This window comes from Struthio camelus, chromosome 21, assembly GCF_040807025.1.
Source record: "Struthio camelus isolate bStrCam1 chromosome 21, bStrCam1.hap1, whole genome shotgun sequence".
NCBI classification, from domain to species: Eukaryota; Metazoa; Chordata; class Aves; order Struthioniformes; family Struthionidae; genus Struthio; species Struthio camelus.
The window spans coordinates 10,799,795-10,815,642 of NC_090962.1; the positions used below are offsets into that span (position 1 = coordinate 10,799,795).

Sequence of the window (15,848 nt, forward strand, 5' to 3'; positions counted from 1 at the left end):
ACAACCAGAGGAGGAGGAAACTCCATATTAGTGCTGCTTAACCCTTGGCAGCGAGAATTACACTATGCTGCACCGACCACGGCCCTGTGGGGAAAAGCTAGCGCTAATTTGGGAAAGCATAGCCAATCCTACTCGTGAGGCTGTGCAAGCCCTTACCGCTGAACTATCAGCAATACAGCAAATGGCATTGTAAAATCAGGGGCACTCAGCTTCCTCCTAGCTGCCACAGGCACCTTTTGTACCCTCACTGGGGAAGACCGTTGTACCTTTATACCCCAAAATGACAATCCAGTGTTCCATGAGATTCAGAAAACACTTGGCGCTGTCAACACACTACATCACAGCGACCATTAGTCCCTGCGGACGTGGTTTTCTGGAAAGCTTGGGACACGGAGCTTCTCTTATTTCACAATGTATAATGTGTGTTGTCATCATTTTACTGTGTGCGGAGGGAACAGTTGTGTGCTCGTATGCTGATCTTGTTATGCAGTAAACAAGCTGTAAGACTGTAAGACTGCCATGTAGGAGCAAGCACTAAACACTTATAAGGGGGCAGCCGTGCTGCACCGGGAGTCCTTGCTCTTTACAGGTCCCTCAAGTTAGCGAACATCTGACAGCATGCTGGGCACGAGGCCATCCCTGGTGCAACGCCACATGGCCGTGCCCACCTCCCCGGTGCCGATAATGCGAGGGAGGGCAGGAGCCAGCATGGCCGGCCCCCGCGCACCCTGCGCATCCTCCCGTGTGTGCTGCTGCTCCCTGCCTGAAAGCACCACTCGGGCTCCCCTGGGGGCTCTCCGACAGCCCCTGCCCCCTGCCACAGCCCAGGCTTCGGGGCCCAGTCCCCTCCAGAGAGCCTCACAGGCCCCCCAGCAGAGCGGCCCAGCAGCAGCCGCTCCCAGGCAGGAGCCTTTCCCAGCAGAGGCTGCCCTGGCGGACAACTGCTCCCGGCCGGCCCAGCCCCGCCGCCCCCCACGCCCTCCCCACCCTCGGGCCCAGCGCCCAGGGAGCAGTCGCTGCCTCCCCGGCACACGAGCACGCCACAGGCTGCGGCATCGCTCGCGGCTCCCCGCGCGGCCGCCGGGAACGGCGCTTTCGGCCGCCGCGGCTTCTCCCGAGCCCCGAGAGCGGAGGCGCCGCCGGCCGGGGCCAGGGCCGAGCCAGCGGCAGCCGTGGCCGCCCAGGCCCCGCCCCCACGGCCTGGACGGGACGCCTCCCCCCCACAGACCCCGCCCCCTTCCGCCGCGTGCTCCCCATTGGCTCCCGCGGCTCGTGGGCTCCCGGGGCGGGACACGCCCCAGGGGGAGGGCGGCACTGCGCCTGCGCCTGCCCCGCGGGAGAGGGGGAGAGGGGGGGTGGGCGGGGGGAGCGGGGCTCTGGGCAGGCGGGGCTCTGGGCAGGCGTGCTGGCGCGGAGGAGGGGCACTGAGGGCCGGGGCGGGGCCGGCTCTGCGCAGGCGCTGTGGCGGCACGGCCAGGCGGGGCCGGAGCGTGCGGCCCGCGGCTGCCCCGGCCCCGGCGCCGGCGCCGGCCAGGCGGCGTGTGCAGCCCGGTCAGGCCGCGCGCGGCGGGAGCCGATGGGGGAGCGCGGTGGGGCTGGGGGGAAGGGCCGTGGGGCGGGAGGCGTCACTTCCGGCGCAGGCGGGCGGGGGAGCAGGTGTGGCAATGGCTGCCGCCCGGCTGGGCCTGGCTGGGCCCGGTTCCCCCCCGCCGTCCCTCGGCCCCCTCCGCCGACGCCGACCCGCGTGGCGGCTGCCGAGCCGTCCCGCCGCCTGCCCCCGCCCCGCTGCCTGGCGGCGCCCCCGGCGCGGGGCGGGGGCGCTGCTGCCGGGGCTGCCGCGCAGCCTCGCCCCGGTGTCGCGGCTCGGGCACTGCGTGGTGCCCGCTGGTGGCCCTGGGCCCTCTGGGTCGCTGGGAGGAGTTTTGGAAGTAAACCCTGGGCTGTGGCGGGGGGCAGGGGCTGTCTGTGAGGCGCCCGGTGAGCCCGAGTGGTGCTTTCAGGCAGTGGTGCAGAAGTGCAGCGCTCAGTTGTTTGGATGGCTGTGCTGTGTGAGGAGTGCCCTGCTTCTTGTGCAGCTTGAAGTTGTGGGCCTGAAGAAGCTGTCCTGTCGGGGAAAGGGGAGAGGAGAGGGCTGTGAAAAGGGCAGGGCCGGAGCTTGGGGACGTAGGTGTAGAAGGAGAGTGTTTTCTTAAGGGCCCAGTGAGTGTGGGATAGCCAGAGAGTGTGTTGCAGGTGTGCCCTGTGAAAAGGGGTCTCTTTGGTGACAATGCAGATACTCCTTGGTGGAGGAGAAGGGATGTCTCGACAGGCAGCTTCAATGTCTGTGTAGTTTTAAGGAGGTGTCAACGCAGGGCAGCCCGAGCAGCCTGTAATACCTGTGTGTCTGGTGAGCTGGTGCGTAGAGCTCTGTGGGCACTGCCTCTTTGCCTGTCCTACCATGGAAGGAGCACCTGAGTAAGCTTGTGCTGATGCCCAGTGTTGCCGTAGCTGTGGGGGACCTGAGCGTCTTGTGTGCGTCCTCAGGAGCGCACAGAGACACGCGTGCGGTGGCCAAGGTTAGCCTGCGTACAAGAGAGGTCACGTGAGGCAGCTTGCTAGCTCCGTTGAGCAAGGAGTGGGGGGTTGTCGGTCACGTGGCTTGGAAAGGGCTAAGGAAAGAAGGGTCTAGTGAAGCCTGGCGACTAATGCTGCAGAGTGAGGGAAACGGGTGTTGTTTGTACTTTGTTAGGCCAGCTTCAGCCAAGAAGGAGCTGCTGTGATGGTGAGAGGCGCTGCGGTTTCTTTGCCTTCCTTAAGGAGCCTGGGATGCCGGGAGGCCTGTTGCAGTGAGTCAGCTGCTCAGCACGGAGTTCTGATTGCCTGACTCCAGTGTGGTCACGTGCAGTTCCCCCTGTGTTGTCCAACTCCAGGTCAGCCGTGAGGAGCTCCACCCGCTAAGGAAGGTCGCCTGGGTCGAGGCTAAGGTATAACTTGCTGCAGCGCAGTGGTGTTCTCGTGCAGTGTGTATTGAAAAATACCCCTTGCCCAAGTATGTGAGGTCTCTTTTCCAAGTTGTGTGCTGACCCTTTTATGTGCCCCCAAGTCTCCAAAGCATCTGAGTGTGGGTTCTGGTTTTTCAGCCTTGAAGGGTTTGGTATTTCTGAAGGCAGGAGTCAGTCATGCTTTCTGCAGTGGCTCTGTGAGCACCTTCCTGCTGGCTGTTGCAAGGGCCTTTGTTGCCGCTTACTGAAGCCAGTGTCACCTTTTTGTTTCCAGGTTTGTGCATAAAGATGAGCAATCGGAAGAAGAATTCGCTGAGAAGGCCTGCCTAAAAGGTACTGTGGCAATGTGCTGATCCAGTGTAGAGATGCCAGAAGTGTGTTGCCCTCATAGGAACGTATCTTGCCAAAGCCCCTGGCCTGGCAGAAAGGTGCCCCAGCCGCTCGGCTGCAGTTTGGGGTGAGGACGAGGACCTTCTCCCCATCTGCCCCACGGAGGCTGGGAGGGTCCTCGTGCCCCCCAGGCAGGTGTGGGGCAGCAGCGAGTGTCCCCCTCCCCAATGCCTGCGTCCCTCTCCCAAGTCCCAGGTGGCTCTCTCGCGGCCTGTGCCTCTCTCGCGGCCTGTGCCTCTGTCCAAAACCCCTGGCTCCCTCTCCCTAATGTGCTTGTGCCCTTCCCCAGGCCTGGCAGGTGCTCCACAGAGTCCAGGTTCCTGTTCCCAGCTTTGGGACCCTGTTCCCAACAGCTGGGTCCCTTTCCTCAGCCCCAGGTCGCTGCCCGCAGTTCCTGGGCTGTGCTCGCTGATGGGCCATGTGTCCCTAGCGCTTGGTGGAAGGCTCATAGACTGGCATAAGGAGAAGCTGGAGCAGGTTTGCAGCCATACGTGGGGTATGTGGGCTCAGCCGTGCCTGGTGGGGAGGGGGCCAGGCTTGGGCAGAGCATCCCCATGCCTGCTCCTGGCTCGGAGATCTCTGGCAGACTGTCCTGGAGGGAATTTTGGGGGTATCTGGGGCATCGCTGAGCAGGGACCAGTCGCCTTGTGCCCTGCTCCCCCTTGTCCGTTTCTGGAGAAGCTTCCTGGGGTCTCTGCCGATATGGGGCTCGCTTGCCACTCTCTTTCCTCCCCTTTCAGTCCTCCAGAGCTTGGAGAATGACAGCAGCCCCCAGGTGCGCTACCAGGGGATGCAGACAATCTTCATCCTCCAAGCGCCCAGGAAAGTGCCCCCATCAGGCTTCTCCTGCTGAGGCCTGTGCGCCCGCCTGCCGAGAGCCTGGCAGCGATGGCACGCAGCTGTGGGCCCTGGGTCACCCTGAGCATCTGCAAATTGGGTGTCTCCAACTCTCCGATCCACCCACTGTGCAGAGGACATGAAGTGAAGCAGGTGGCTCGGGGGCCACGTCCGGCTGGGCTTGCCCAAGGATGGAGACAGTGCAACCTGCCTGGGAAAGTTGTTCCCATGCCTGCCTACCCCCCTAGTCCTTTTTTTCCTCCCGTTTACCTGGAAGGCTGGGGCAGATAGGGCTGGCAAGGTGAGTGTATTGCGGGGAGCATGGGTGCCCGAGTTGGGCCCCGGAGAGGAGCTGCCTGCAGCTGGGAGCGCAAGTGGTGAGGTAGGGCATGGGAGCGTGTGTGCGCTGTGGGGCCTGGCAGCGAATGCGAAGGCAAAGCTAGTAGCTGTTGCCCTCACAACAGGGGAGCTTTGTGGGGCTGCATCCAAGGCACTGGGATGGCATGGCCAGTCCCCAGCACTCCAGTGAGCAGTAGCGCACACAGAAGGATGGGCAGGGTGTGTGTGAGCCGGCCATGCTGACTCCTGCCCTCCCTTGCATTATCAGCACCGGGGAGGTGAGCACGGCCATGTGGCATTGCACCAGGGATGGCCTCATGCCCAGGATTCTGTCAGATGTTCGCTAACTTGAGGGACGTGTAAAGAGCAAGGACTCCCGGTGCAGCACGGCTGCCCCCTTATAAGTGTTTATTGCTTGCTCCTACATGGCAGTCTTACAGGCTGCTTTGCTTTGGCCAAGCACTAAACTGTTATCCTTCACTCACCTTGGGCTCAAAACTAAGTTGCTGTCTTGGGGCTCCCGATGCCTCGATGCCTTGTCAGTCACGGAGGAATGGCAGTGTGGGCATCCCCTTCTCACCGACTGGTGTCCAGGGGGCAGTCCGGAGCAGGGTCTTTACCATATAGGGTGGCATTAACCTTTCCTAATTCTCCCTGTTGTTCCCCCCGAAAGCAGCAGCTTAAACCCCTCCCCAGCTGTGTTTTATCCAACAACTTCCACTCCCTACAACTCCCTTTTCTACTTTTTGATCCCTAATTTCCCCACTGTTCCCCGGAAGTGGTGAGAGTTTCTGCGGTGTCATCCCATTTTCAATCACTATGTTCCCCCACGGCTCTGCAGTGAGGTGCCTCAGGCCGCGGATACCCCAGGGGGTTGCCGACTGGAGGGAGGCACCAGCGCATGCTGCTGGCATGGGGGCTGTGCTCTGCAGGAGGCCCCGTCTTGCCTGCAGGCTGTGACATTGTCCACCCTTTGACACTGTTGGAAACCTTTGTGATTTGAAATATGTAGAGCTCAGTTTTGCCCAAACCATTTTTCCAGGATTCATATGCAGGATACATTGGGATGGGAGAGGTGTGTGATGCAGCCTCAGCGTGTCTGAGTTGTGACAGTTGTTGTGTACTGCAGGACAAGATTAGCACATGAGCACACACCTGTTCCCTCCACACACAGTAAAATGATGACAACAAACATTATATGTTGTGAAGTAAGCTGCATGTCCCAAGCTTTCCAGAAAACCATGTCCACAGGGATTAATGTGCTTTATATTGTTACAAAGGTCCCCAGGCATTCACCGCTAAGTCCGAATCAGACTCTTATACGATGGTTTATTTCAGCTCGAGCTGGGTGCCTCCAAAGAGGGACCGAGAACAAAGAAATGTGGGGGTGATTATACTCCTTACAGTCTTATTTCCCCGCCTGCCAGTGACAGTCTCTTCCAGGCTTCTTTCCTGAGTGGGTGGTCTCTATCCTTTTGATTGGTTCGTGTCTACATCCCAGGACAGTTGCTGCTGTTCCTGCTTCACAGCGCCTTATCTTATCCGGAGGTTAACCGAGACCTCTGTCCATTGTGTGCTGTGTCTTTGAGGGCTGATTTGAGCTGGTTCTGCAGTTGTTCTGTCAGCAGTATGCCACAGGTTTGGTTAAAGTTCAAGCTTAGGCCTGCAGGCTTCACTGCTCCAAGCACTGATGCTAAGTTGAATCAAGGTTATGCCAATGGAAATGACAGTGGTTTTCTTACAAACCCCCCATTTGTTTTTCTGGCTGTTCCTCTTCGTAATCTATCCATTTTCCAAGGCGAGCAGCCCGCCTCTGAAATTTGATATACAATGCCAAGGTGAGTGCAAAGCACACGATGCCTAGACAGAGCAGAATCACTACAGGATGCAGCAAACGATTATGGAAGGCAGAAGCGGTGGGAGACCACCCAAACAAAGTTTCCCACCATTGACACGCCGCGTCCTTTTTGACTCTTTCAAGTCTCACTTGAATTTGTTGTTCTGTCATGCTCTACGGTCATCAGTGTGCTTTTCCCTGTTTCTTTGACCTTGTGGAGCAATGTCCGCAGTTGGTCATGGTGTAGTACTTCCTTCACTAGATGGAGATTCGTTCCAGTAGGTACTGGTGATCTCACAATTCATGACCCAATGAATAATTTTCCTGGAGTAACTGAGGAGTTGTTACTGGGCTTGGATAATTGCAGCCACGTGCCTTTAGCATTGTGAAGTTACACACGCGCAAATTTAAACTCTTATTGTGATCTAACATTACCCCATGCTTGTTGAATAGTGAGGGCAAAAGCAGTTATCACTTTTTGCTCCTTACTGAATGTAAACTTAGGCATTTGCCACCCAGCTTGATATTTCCGGTCCGATACGGCACTCTTTTCCCATATTAATGTTTGGATTTCTGCTGGAAGCATACCATTCTCCCCTTCCCTTATTCCTGAGGCAGCTATTGTTTGTAGCCAAAGTTGGGCTTGAATGCAGCTAAGGGCAAGTGAGGTGTTTCCTTGAAGTACCCCTAACGTGTCTATTGTTAATCGGTGGTCTTGCTCATTAATCTCCTCCCTCCGAGGTAGCAGGTCTGGTATCAGCCATTGTACTTTCCCTGCTGCGGTCAACGATGATGGCAACGGATGTTGCAGCTTAAACAAATCTGTTGTGGGTGCGCCCAATTTATTCATCAGCACTTCTGCATCGATACCATTTAATACACCTAGGCCAGTCCCCATCAGGCCCGTGATGTGTCGTTTTCTTAGGTTTTGTTCCCTGCTGTTTAACCATGTCTCCCATGCAACGTATACGTTTTGCAAGAAAGGCGCGCGTTGGGGCTTGAGCCCTGTGATGTTTACTTGCAAGCTGAGTTCTACTTGTTTGAAGGACCAAGTTGGATTAAGCAGCACGGTTTGTTGACCTCCTTTCTTCATCACGTACGGTCCTATTAGATATGTCCAAAGTTTTAGTTTAGGGGTGGGAGGTTGAGTAGTGGGAGTAATGCTACTAGTGATCGTAGGAGTAGTTAAGTCATGTTTTACCTGACACACAATGCGACCGTCCATAGAAATGTCCTCGAGACTCGCATGAGCGTTCACAGGAACCTCTGTACAACATTGTTCAGCATGACAGGTCTTACTACAACAACGGCCCATTTCTTCTTCTCTTTCCAAAGTAACCGTTTTATCAGCAAAACAGCAAAAGATGTGCTTCTCTCTGCGACCCCTTGTCGAGGCTACCATAGTTACCCATGCAGTATGTGCGGCATTCTTGGTAGCAGCCTGTTGCCGTACCTAAGGATCTGTGGTGAGAGCCTCCCAGCGAATTGCTCTCCATCCTTCCATCGCTTCCAAACAACATCCTCTAATGAAGAAGACTCTTCCGATAAGCATTCTGGTGGATTGTGTGTTTTAGCATGCGAATGAGGAGCCCAGGATTGCCGCTCAGCAATTTTAACTGCAGAATAGGAAGACACAAGTACAGTGTACGCTCCTTCCCACTTTGGTTCCCATGTATGCTTTCGGATGTACCTTTAACTTAAAACCTCTGGCCATTTTGAGGTTAGGTTAGGTTAGTTTCTGCACACACCTTTGCTCATTTTGTTTTTGCTGTCCTATTCATTGTGACATTGATCACAGCTGGATAATATTTACTTTGAAGCTGCATATCTCTCTGGAGCTGCCCAGGAGTCTTTTTATTTGTGCCGCAACACCTTCAATTCCGCCTTGTCCTTTTTCATGGAGCCATGGTGCCACAGGTAGCAGATCTTTCCTAGGCAATACAGGCTTACCTCCGATTGTCCAAATTCCAGTTTTGCCTTGTCCCCCTCCAAGCTGTTCCCACCTCTCCTTTTCTTCCTTGGTACATTCTTTGTCATGTATGTTGGATAGCTGGGACACGTCTGGTCCATCCATCGCAGTGGGGCATAACAAAACATCCCATTGCAAGGCAGCTGCTCGGGCAGCTGAATCAGCAGAATTCTTCCCTTTTTCTACGGTGGGCCTACCTTGGCGATGTGCAGGGCAATGAGGAATAGCACTGTGTTTAGGATCTTGAATAGCATCCAGCAGTTTGCGGACTTGTGGGCCCTTTGCGATGTTCTTTCCGCCGGAGGTTAAGAACCCTCGCTCTTTCCATAGTGCCCCTACTGCATGACAAACTCCAAAAGCATACTTTGAATCAGTATAAATATTAACAGTTTTACCTGTAGAAAGTCTTGCTGCTCTTGCCAAAGCAACCAGTTCGGCCCCTCATGCGCTCGTAGTAGGTTTTAGGGGCCGAGCTGCCAGTATGTCAAAATCAGATCCTACCGCGTAGCCACTTTGCCGCTTGCCCTCATGATAAGAGGAAGATCCATCTACGTCCAAAACTAAATCTGGGTTTGGGAAGGGAGTCTGTTGTAAGTCTTGGCGAGGTTTTTCCACAAGTTGCATTACCCTAGTGCATTCACGGTAATGTTTTTCTCCGTTGCTGGGCAAGGGAAGCAGGGTAGCTGGATTCAATGTATTGCAATGTTGTATAGTCACATTGTCCATCATTAAGAGAAGTAGTTCATATTTATGTGCTCGCTGTGGAGCTGGAACGTGAGACACAAAATTCTTCAATAACATTTCCACTTTGTGTGGGACGTGTGCTGTCAGAGGGTGTCCCAGAAGCATGGTTGGACATGTCTCAACAATGATTGCTGCAGCAGCCACCGCACGGATACGTCCAGGAGTCCCCAAAAGGATGGCATCCACTTGTACTAACTAATATGTGGCTGGTTTGGGTTGGGGACGTAGCATTGGAGTCAGCACTCCCCTGGCAACCCCTTGTTCCTGAATGTACAGCTGGGAAGGTTTTTTTATAATCAGGGAGCCCTAGAGCCAGCGCTTTCCTTAATGCCTCCTTAATTTTTTTCAATGCCAAATCTCTCTGAGGTGTCCACTTTACAGGTTCTCAGGTGCACCCCTCTGAGTGTGCACTGCAGAAAGATTCCAGGATTGCTGTAGAGATGCAGGAAATGGAAAATCAACCACCGGTGAGGGGACACTGCGAGCGGTTCAGGAGATGCAAGCGTTGAGGAGAGATACGAAGTCAAGTTGCTGTTGTTAGTGCTTTGTCCAGGCTCCTGCCAAGGTTTCTTAGGAAGGCAGAGATGCCCCACACGCTCGTGGCCACAGTCACTTTGCATGGGGCGTTCTCCTGCACCTGGAGACACTGGCTTTAAGACACGTGTTTGGTGAAAGTCCCTCATGTCATGTCGTGTCGTGCAAGAGATGCCAGAGTCCTGCTGCTTTTCCGTAGTGGGAAAGAGTCTGATTGTGGGGGCCCAGTCCGACAAGCAGCTGTGCACAGACACACTCTTGCCTTGCCTCGTAGCCCAGCTGACTGAGCCCAGTTGCCCTGGGACCCCGTGCACGTGTGCGCATGATGGTGCTTGGTGGCAGTGCTGCCGCCTCGGTGCTGCAGGACCTTTTGGGAGCAGGGCCTTTGTGAAGGTCTGGCCCAGGTTAGTCCCTCCCTTCTTGTGCGTTCCTCTCTCGCTGTGGCTCCAAAGACACTACCTCTACCCTGAGGAGGACCGAACTAACTGTGAACTAAGACTCCTGTAACTGCCCTAAGACTACTGGAACTGTGACTAACTACACACTAAGACTACTGTAACCAACGCGAAGCTACCTAGCCTAATGCTACCCTATACCGTGAACTACCGTACAAGGAGGAAGAAGAATAACTAAAGCTATAACTAAGAATAATGCCTATAACTAATAACTGTAATACTACAAAGAACAGAAGTAATAACTATACGTAATGATAATAATGATAATAAACTGTGCCCTACACGTAGAATATTCACTGTGAGCTAAGAATCCTCTACCTAACTGTAACTAACTGTCAACAACTACACACTAAGAATAGGCTAACCAACCCTACACTAAGAACCCTAATGCTCCTAGAGTAACCCTAATGCTAAATGCTATAATACTCCTACTCCTAAAAAAATCTATCCTATAACCTAACCTGTAGCCTAAACAGAGCTGTGGCAGGGTGGTGGGAGCTGTTCCCGGGCGCTGTCTCTGTCCCGCAGTGGAGGTGGAGGGGAGTCGTGGGAGGGATGTGTCCCCGCGGTGGGCCCTGTCTCTGCCGGGCAGATGTTGGTGCCCGGCAGTCCAGGGCGGTCCAGGAGGCGACGGGCGGCCCGGTGATCCTCGGCGTGCCCCGGCTGGTGGGCTCAGCTCCCCGTGGCTGGGTGCTGGCAGCAGCCTGGTGTTGCTGGGGGGGCTGTGCCGCAGCTGGTGGTCAGCGGGGGGGCCTCCTGCCGGGCTAGCACCTCCTCCTCCTCTTTGGCCCCTGGGGCAGGTCCACGAGGCACAGGGCGAGCTGCCCCTCTGCGGGGTCCACCTCCATGGGCTCCTCCTCCTCCTCCACGGGCTCCGAGGCGGCTGGGGCACTCTGGAGGAGGGCGGCGCAGCGGTCCCAGACGGTGGCACCCACCTTCCTCTTGATGCGCAGCGCCCCCTTCCTCCTGGCCCACAGTCGCTCCGGCTGGCTCATGGCAGGCAGGAGTGGAGAGCGCGATCCCGGGTCGTGTCCCACCACCGGCCTCTTGACAGCTCTGGAACAGTGGCGCTGAGGTCACTGTTGACACGGGGAGGCCGTGGTGACGGCACACCTGACCCGCTCCCCAGTTGCGGGGGCCCTACCTGGCTGTGCCCCGCAGGGGGATGGTGGGGGCTGGAGGGTGCCCCCGTGGGCAGGGGACCATGGGGCTGCAGGCTGCTCTCCTTGGCCTCCTTTGCGTGGGCCCTCGAGCTTGTGGGAAGAGCTGCTCTTGCGCCAGGGAGGTGGTCTTGGCCTCCCCGCGGGGGCTGTGTGCTCCAGCCCCTTCGCGGCCTGGGCCCCCTCTGCCAGAGTCGCTCCCGGGTGTCCCTGCGTGTGCTGGAGCGCTGGGGAGCCCCTGCTGGGACCAAGCCCTGCTGGCACGGTCTCCTCAGTGCCCAGCAGAGGGGCAGCCCCACTGCCCTCGACCTGCTGGCTGCACGCCCAGGCCACCCGGGAGGTGGCTCTCCTTCCTGCAGGGCGTTTTCCCACCACTCTTTCTTCTGACTTCCCCTTCCCACCAGCTTCTTGGGAATGGTTCTGGGCAGCACAAGACTTTCCTTCCCTTCATGACTGCTCAGCCTCTTCAGGAACCTCCCCTGTCGGATGCTGCCTGTTCTGCAGGAAACCCTTGGAGCTGTTAAAACACCAGTTGTTGTCAGGAGCAGCTTTTCAGGAGCAGCAGGAGTGTTCCGGAGGAGGAAAGACAGGCCCTCCCTGGCTGTCTTTGCTGCCGAGTTTGTAGCCATCTGGTGCAGCACTGCAGCTGGGTGAGCGGTCTCACGCCAGCCCACGTTCGCCAAGGATGCTGCTGCTGCGTGACCACAGGCAGAGCCTGAGTTCCTCCAGCTTGTTTCCAGGCTGTGTGCATTGGAGTGCAGAGACTTGTGGCAGGTGTGCTTTTGCCCTCTTTGGTCCTTCCCTCGCATTTATTGCTATGGCCTGACGTAGCAGTTGTGAAAGACCAGGGCCTGTGCGTGCCATGCCTGTGTGGTTCCCCCGGCCAGTGTAGACAACCTCTCTGGGAGCAGGGGGTGGTCTTCTTGTCTGGCAGCATGAGGAGCCGGCTGCTCTGCACAGGAGCCAGGATGCAGAGTGGTACGGCTGGGTGCAGATCAGGGCCCCGAGAGGGTGGTCAGGTCAGACACAGTGCAGGGCTCAGCCAGCAAGCGTGTAGTGACGAGTCAGGGCCAAGGGCACACCAGGAAGCCCAGCGAGCAGGTGCTGCTCCAGGTCAGGCTCGCAGAGGCAGAAGACGTGGCACAGACAGAGGTGCTGCACAACTGCAGCAGAGCGCAGGTCGGGGCCAGCAGTACAGCCTCAGCTTCAGAGCCATTCCCAAGGGCAAGGAGGGGCAGTCCCTCGCTTGTAGCTTTCTTCACAACAGCTCTTATCAGCAAAGGAGCTGGCCTCAGACTCAGGCAGCTCAACTCTTTACCTCAGCCAGCTCAAACCCCAGAAGGGGGATGCGCTGCAGGCCCTGACCTAGAGGTGCCCTGAGGGTAACTCCTGGCCCCCTCTCTGTGGTACATGCACTCACTGTTGGCATGGAATTGACCACTGTTACATGCACCTGTGGGGTTGGGCATGGCTTTCCTGGGGGTTTTTTGGGAGCCTTCCTGTAGAGCAGGGTGAGGTAACCGTGACCAGAAACTTGTGGGCAGCCTTGTGGCCAGTGTACTGCTGGTGATGCAAAAGTCAGGTTTCTTGACTCCAGTCTTGTTCCCTGGGGCCCACAAGGGATTGGCTTCCTGGAAGAGCTCCCCAGCTCCCCCACGTGGTGATGGTGGGGGGCGGCGGGGCTGGGCCGGCCGGGAGCAGTTGTCCGCCAGGGCAGCCTCTGCTGGGAAAGGCTCCTGCCTGGGAGCAGCTGCTGCTGGGCCCAGCTCTGCTGGGGGGGGCTTGTGTGACTCTCTGGAAGGGGATTGGGCCCCGAAGCCTGGGCTGTGGCAGGGGGCAGGGGCTGTCTGAGAGCCCTCAGGTGAGCCCGAGTGGTGCTTTCAGGCAGTGTTGCAGCAGGGCGGGTGCAGAAAGGCCTGGAGCCATGAGAACCCCATTGGCTAGTCAGAGTCAGGGCAGCAGGTGCAGCGTGCAAGGAAGAGAGCAGCTGCTTTCTGTGCCGCTTCTGCGCAGTGCTGTTCTCCCCTCTTGGGAAGAGGGAGGGCTCTGGGCCTGGCTGGGGAAACTGATGGGGAAGGGAGATGGGTGTTAGCTGCTGTTGTGCTGTGCTGCAGTAGCGCAGCATTCAGTCGTTTGGAGGAACATGTGACTCACAGAATCACAGAATGGTTTAGGTTGGAAGGGAAATCATCTAGTCCAACCTCCCTGCTCAAGCAGGTTCCTCTGGAGCATATTGCCCAGGATCACATCCAGACGGGTTTTGAATATTTCCAGGGAAGGAGACTCCACTACCTCTCTGGGCAACCTGTTCCAGTGCTGTGTCACCCTCACAGTGAAGAAGTATTTTCTCAGCTTTAGATGGAACTTCCTGTGGTTCAGTTTCTGCCCATTGCCTCTTGTCCTGTTGCTGGGCACCACGGAGAAGAGACTGGCCTCATCCTCTCGACACTCCCCCTTCAGTCTTTCTTCATAGGAGAGATGCTCCAGTCCCCTCATCATCTTTGTAGCCCTCCACTGGACTCTCTCCAGTAGCACCATGTCTCTCTTGTACTGGGAAGCCCAGAACTGGACACAGTACTCCAGGTGAGGCCTCCCCAGGGCTGAGGAGAGGGGCAGGATCCCCTAGGGGACACCGCTAGCTACAGGCCTCCAACTTGACTGCGCCATTCACCACAACCCTCTGAGCTTTGCCATGCAGCCAGTTCTCGATCCACCTCACCGTCCACTCATCCAACCCACGCTTCCTGAGCTTACCTATGAGGATGTTGTGGGAGACAGCGTCAAAAGCTTTGCTGAAGTCCAGCTGGACAACATCCACTGCTCTGCCCTCATCTACCCAGCCAGTCATTCCATCAGAGAAGGCTATCAGGTTGGTCAAGCATGATTTCCCTTTGGGGAATCCATGCTGACTACTCCTGATCACCTTCTTGTCCTCCGCATGCTTAGTGATGACCTCCAGGAGGAGCTGTTCCATCACCTTTCCCGGGATGGAGGGGAGGCTGACAGGCCTGGAGTTTCCTGGCTCCTCCTTCTTGCCCTTTTGGAAGACTGGCGGGACATTGGCTTTCTTCCAGTCCTCAGGCACCTCTCCTGATCTCCAGGACCTTTCAAAGATGATGGAGAGTGGCCTAGCGATAACATCCACCAGCTCCCTCAGCACTCGTGGGTGCATCCCAGCGGGGCCCATGGATGTCAAGTGGATGTCAAGTTTGGACAAAAGATCTCTAACCCAATCCTCCTCGACCAAGGGAGAGTCTTCCTTTCTCCAGCCTTCCTCTCTTGTCCCCAGGGTCTGGAATTCCTGAGGGCTGGCCTTAGCAGTGAAGACTGAAGCAAAGGCAGCATTCAGTAACTCTGCCTTCTCTGTAGCCTTCGTTAAAAGGGCACCCACCCCATTCAGCAGCGGGCCCACGTTTTCCCTAGTCTTCCTTTTGCTTTGGATGTATTTGAAGAAGGCCTTCTTGTTGTCCCTTGCCAGATTTAATTCCAAAGGGGCCTTAGCCTTCCTTGTTGCATCCCTGCAGACTCTGACAATGTCCCTATATTCCTCCCAAGTGGCCTGTCCCCTTTTCCACATTCTGTAGACTTCCTTCTTCTGCTGGAGTTTGGCCAGGAGTTCCTAGCTCATCCATGCAGTCTCCTGCTCGCTTTGCTCGACTTCTTACTCAGAGGGATGCATGTGTCCTGAGCCTGGAGGAGGTGATGCTTGAATAGTGGACTTCTTGTTGTCCAGCTTGAAGTCATGGGCCTTAACAAGCTGTCCTCTCTGGGAAAGGGGAGAAAAGAGGGCTGTGAAAAGAACAGGGCCTGGGTTTACGTGTGTATTCAGCAGGCATTCACCAAAGGGAAATGATGCTTAACCAACCTGACAGCCTTCTCTGATGGGACAACTGGCTGGCTAGCTGAGGGCAGAGCAGTGGATGTTGTCCAGCTGGACTTCAGCAAGGCTTTTGATGCTGTCTCCCACAACATCCTCCTAGGTAAGCTCAGGACGTGCAGAACGGATGAGTGGCTGGTGAGGTGGACTGAGAGCTGGCTGCATGGCAAAGCTCAGAGGGCTGTCATCAATGGTGCAGAGTCAAGTTGGAGGCCTGTAGCTAGTGGTGTCCCCCAGGGGTCAATACTGCACCCAGTATGGTTTAACTTGCACATCAGTGACTTGGATGTAGGGACAGAGTGCACCCTCAGCAAGTTGGCTGATGATACTAAACTGGGAGGAGTGGCTGACACAGCAGAAGGCTGTGCTTCCATTCAGAGGGACCTGGACATGCTGGAGAGATGGGTGGAGAGGAACCTCATGAAATGCAAGAAAGGCAAGTGCAGAGTCCTGCAGCTAGGGAGGAAACACCCCATGGTCCAGTAGAGGCTGGGGGCTGACCTGCTGGAAGGTAGCTCTGCGGAGAAGGGCCTGGGGAAGTCCTGCTGGCAGGCTGCTGCTGGCAAGCAGTGACTGAAGACAGCTCGATGGAAACTTATGTTGAGCTAAAAGCTGACCTGGAGGAGAAGGCCATTTGTTGCCCTCCGGAGTTTTACCTTCTGCTATACCAGACCATGCCGAATGCCAATATATTTGCATAGGAATAGATTTGCATTTAGCATGGG

At 56.3% G+C, this 15,848-nt stretch overlaps 1 protein-coding gene across 1 annotated transcript in view; it reads left to right on the forward strand.

Annotated features, from left to right (window-relative positions):
* Positions 1-1,481: 1,481 nt before the first annotated feature.
* The window catches only part of LOC138061796 (uncharacterized), a 28,850-nt gene continuing 14,483 nt past the window's right edge, over positions 1,482-15,848 (forward strand). Inside the window, exons 1-2 of the mRNA XM_068915661.1 lie at positions 1,482-1,551; positions 3,256-3,314. The gene's annotated coding sequence lies outside the window, so the exon portion shown is untranslated. The remainder of the gene's footprint in view (positions 1,552-3,255; positions 3,315-15,848) is intronic.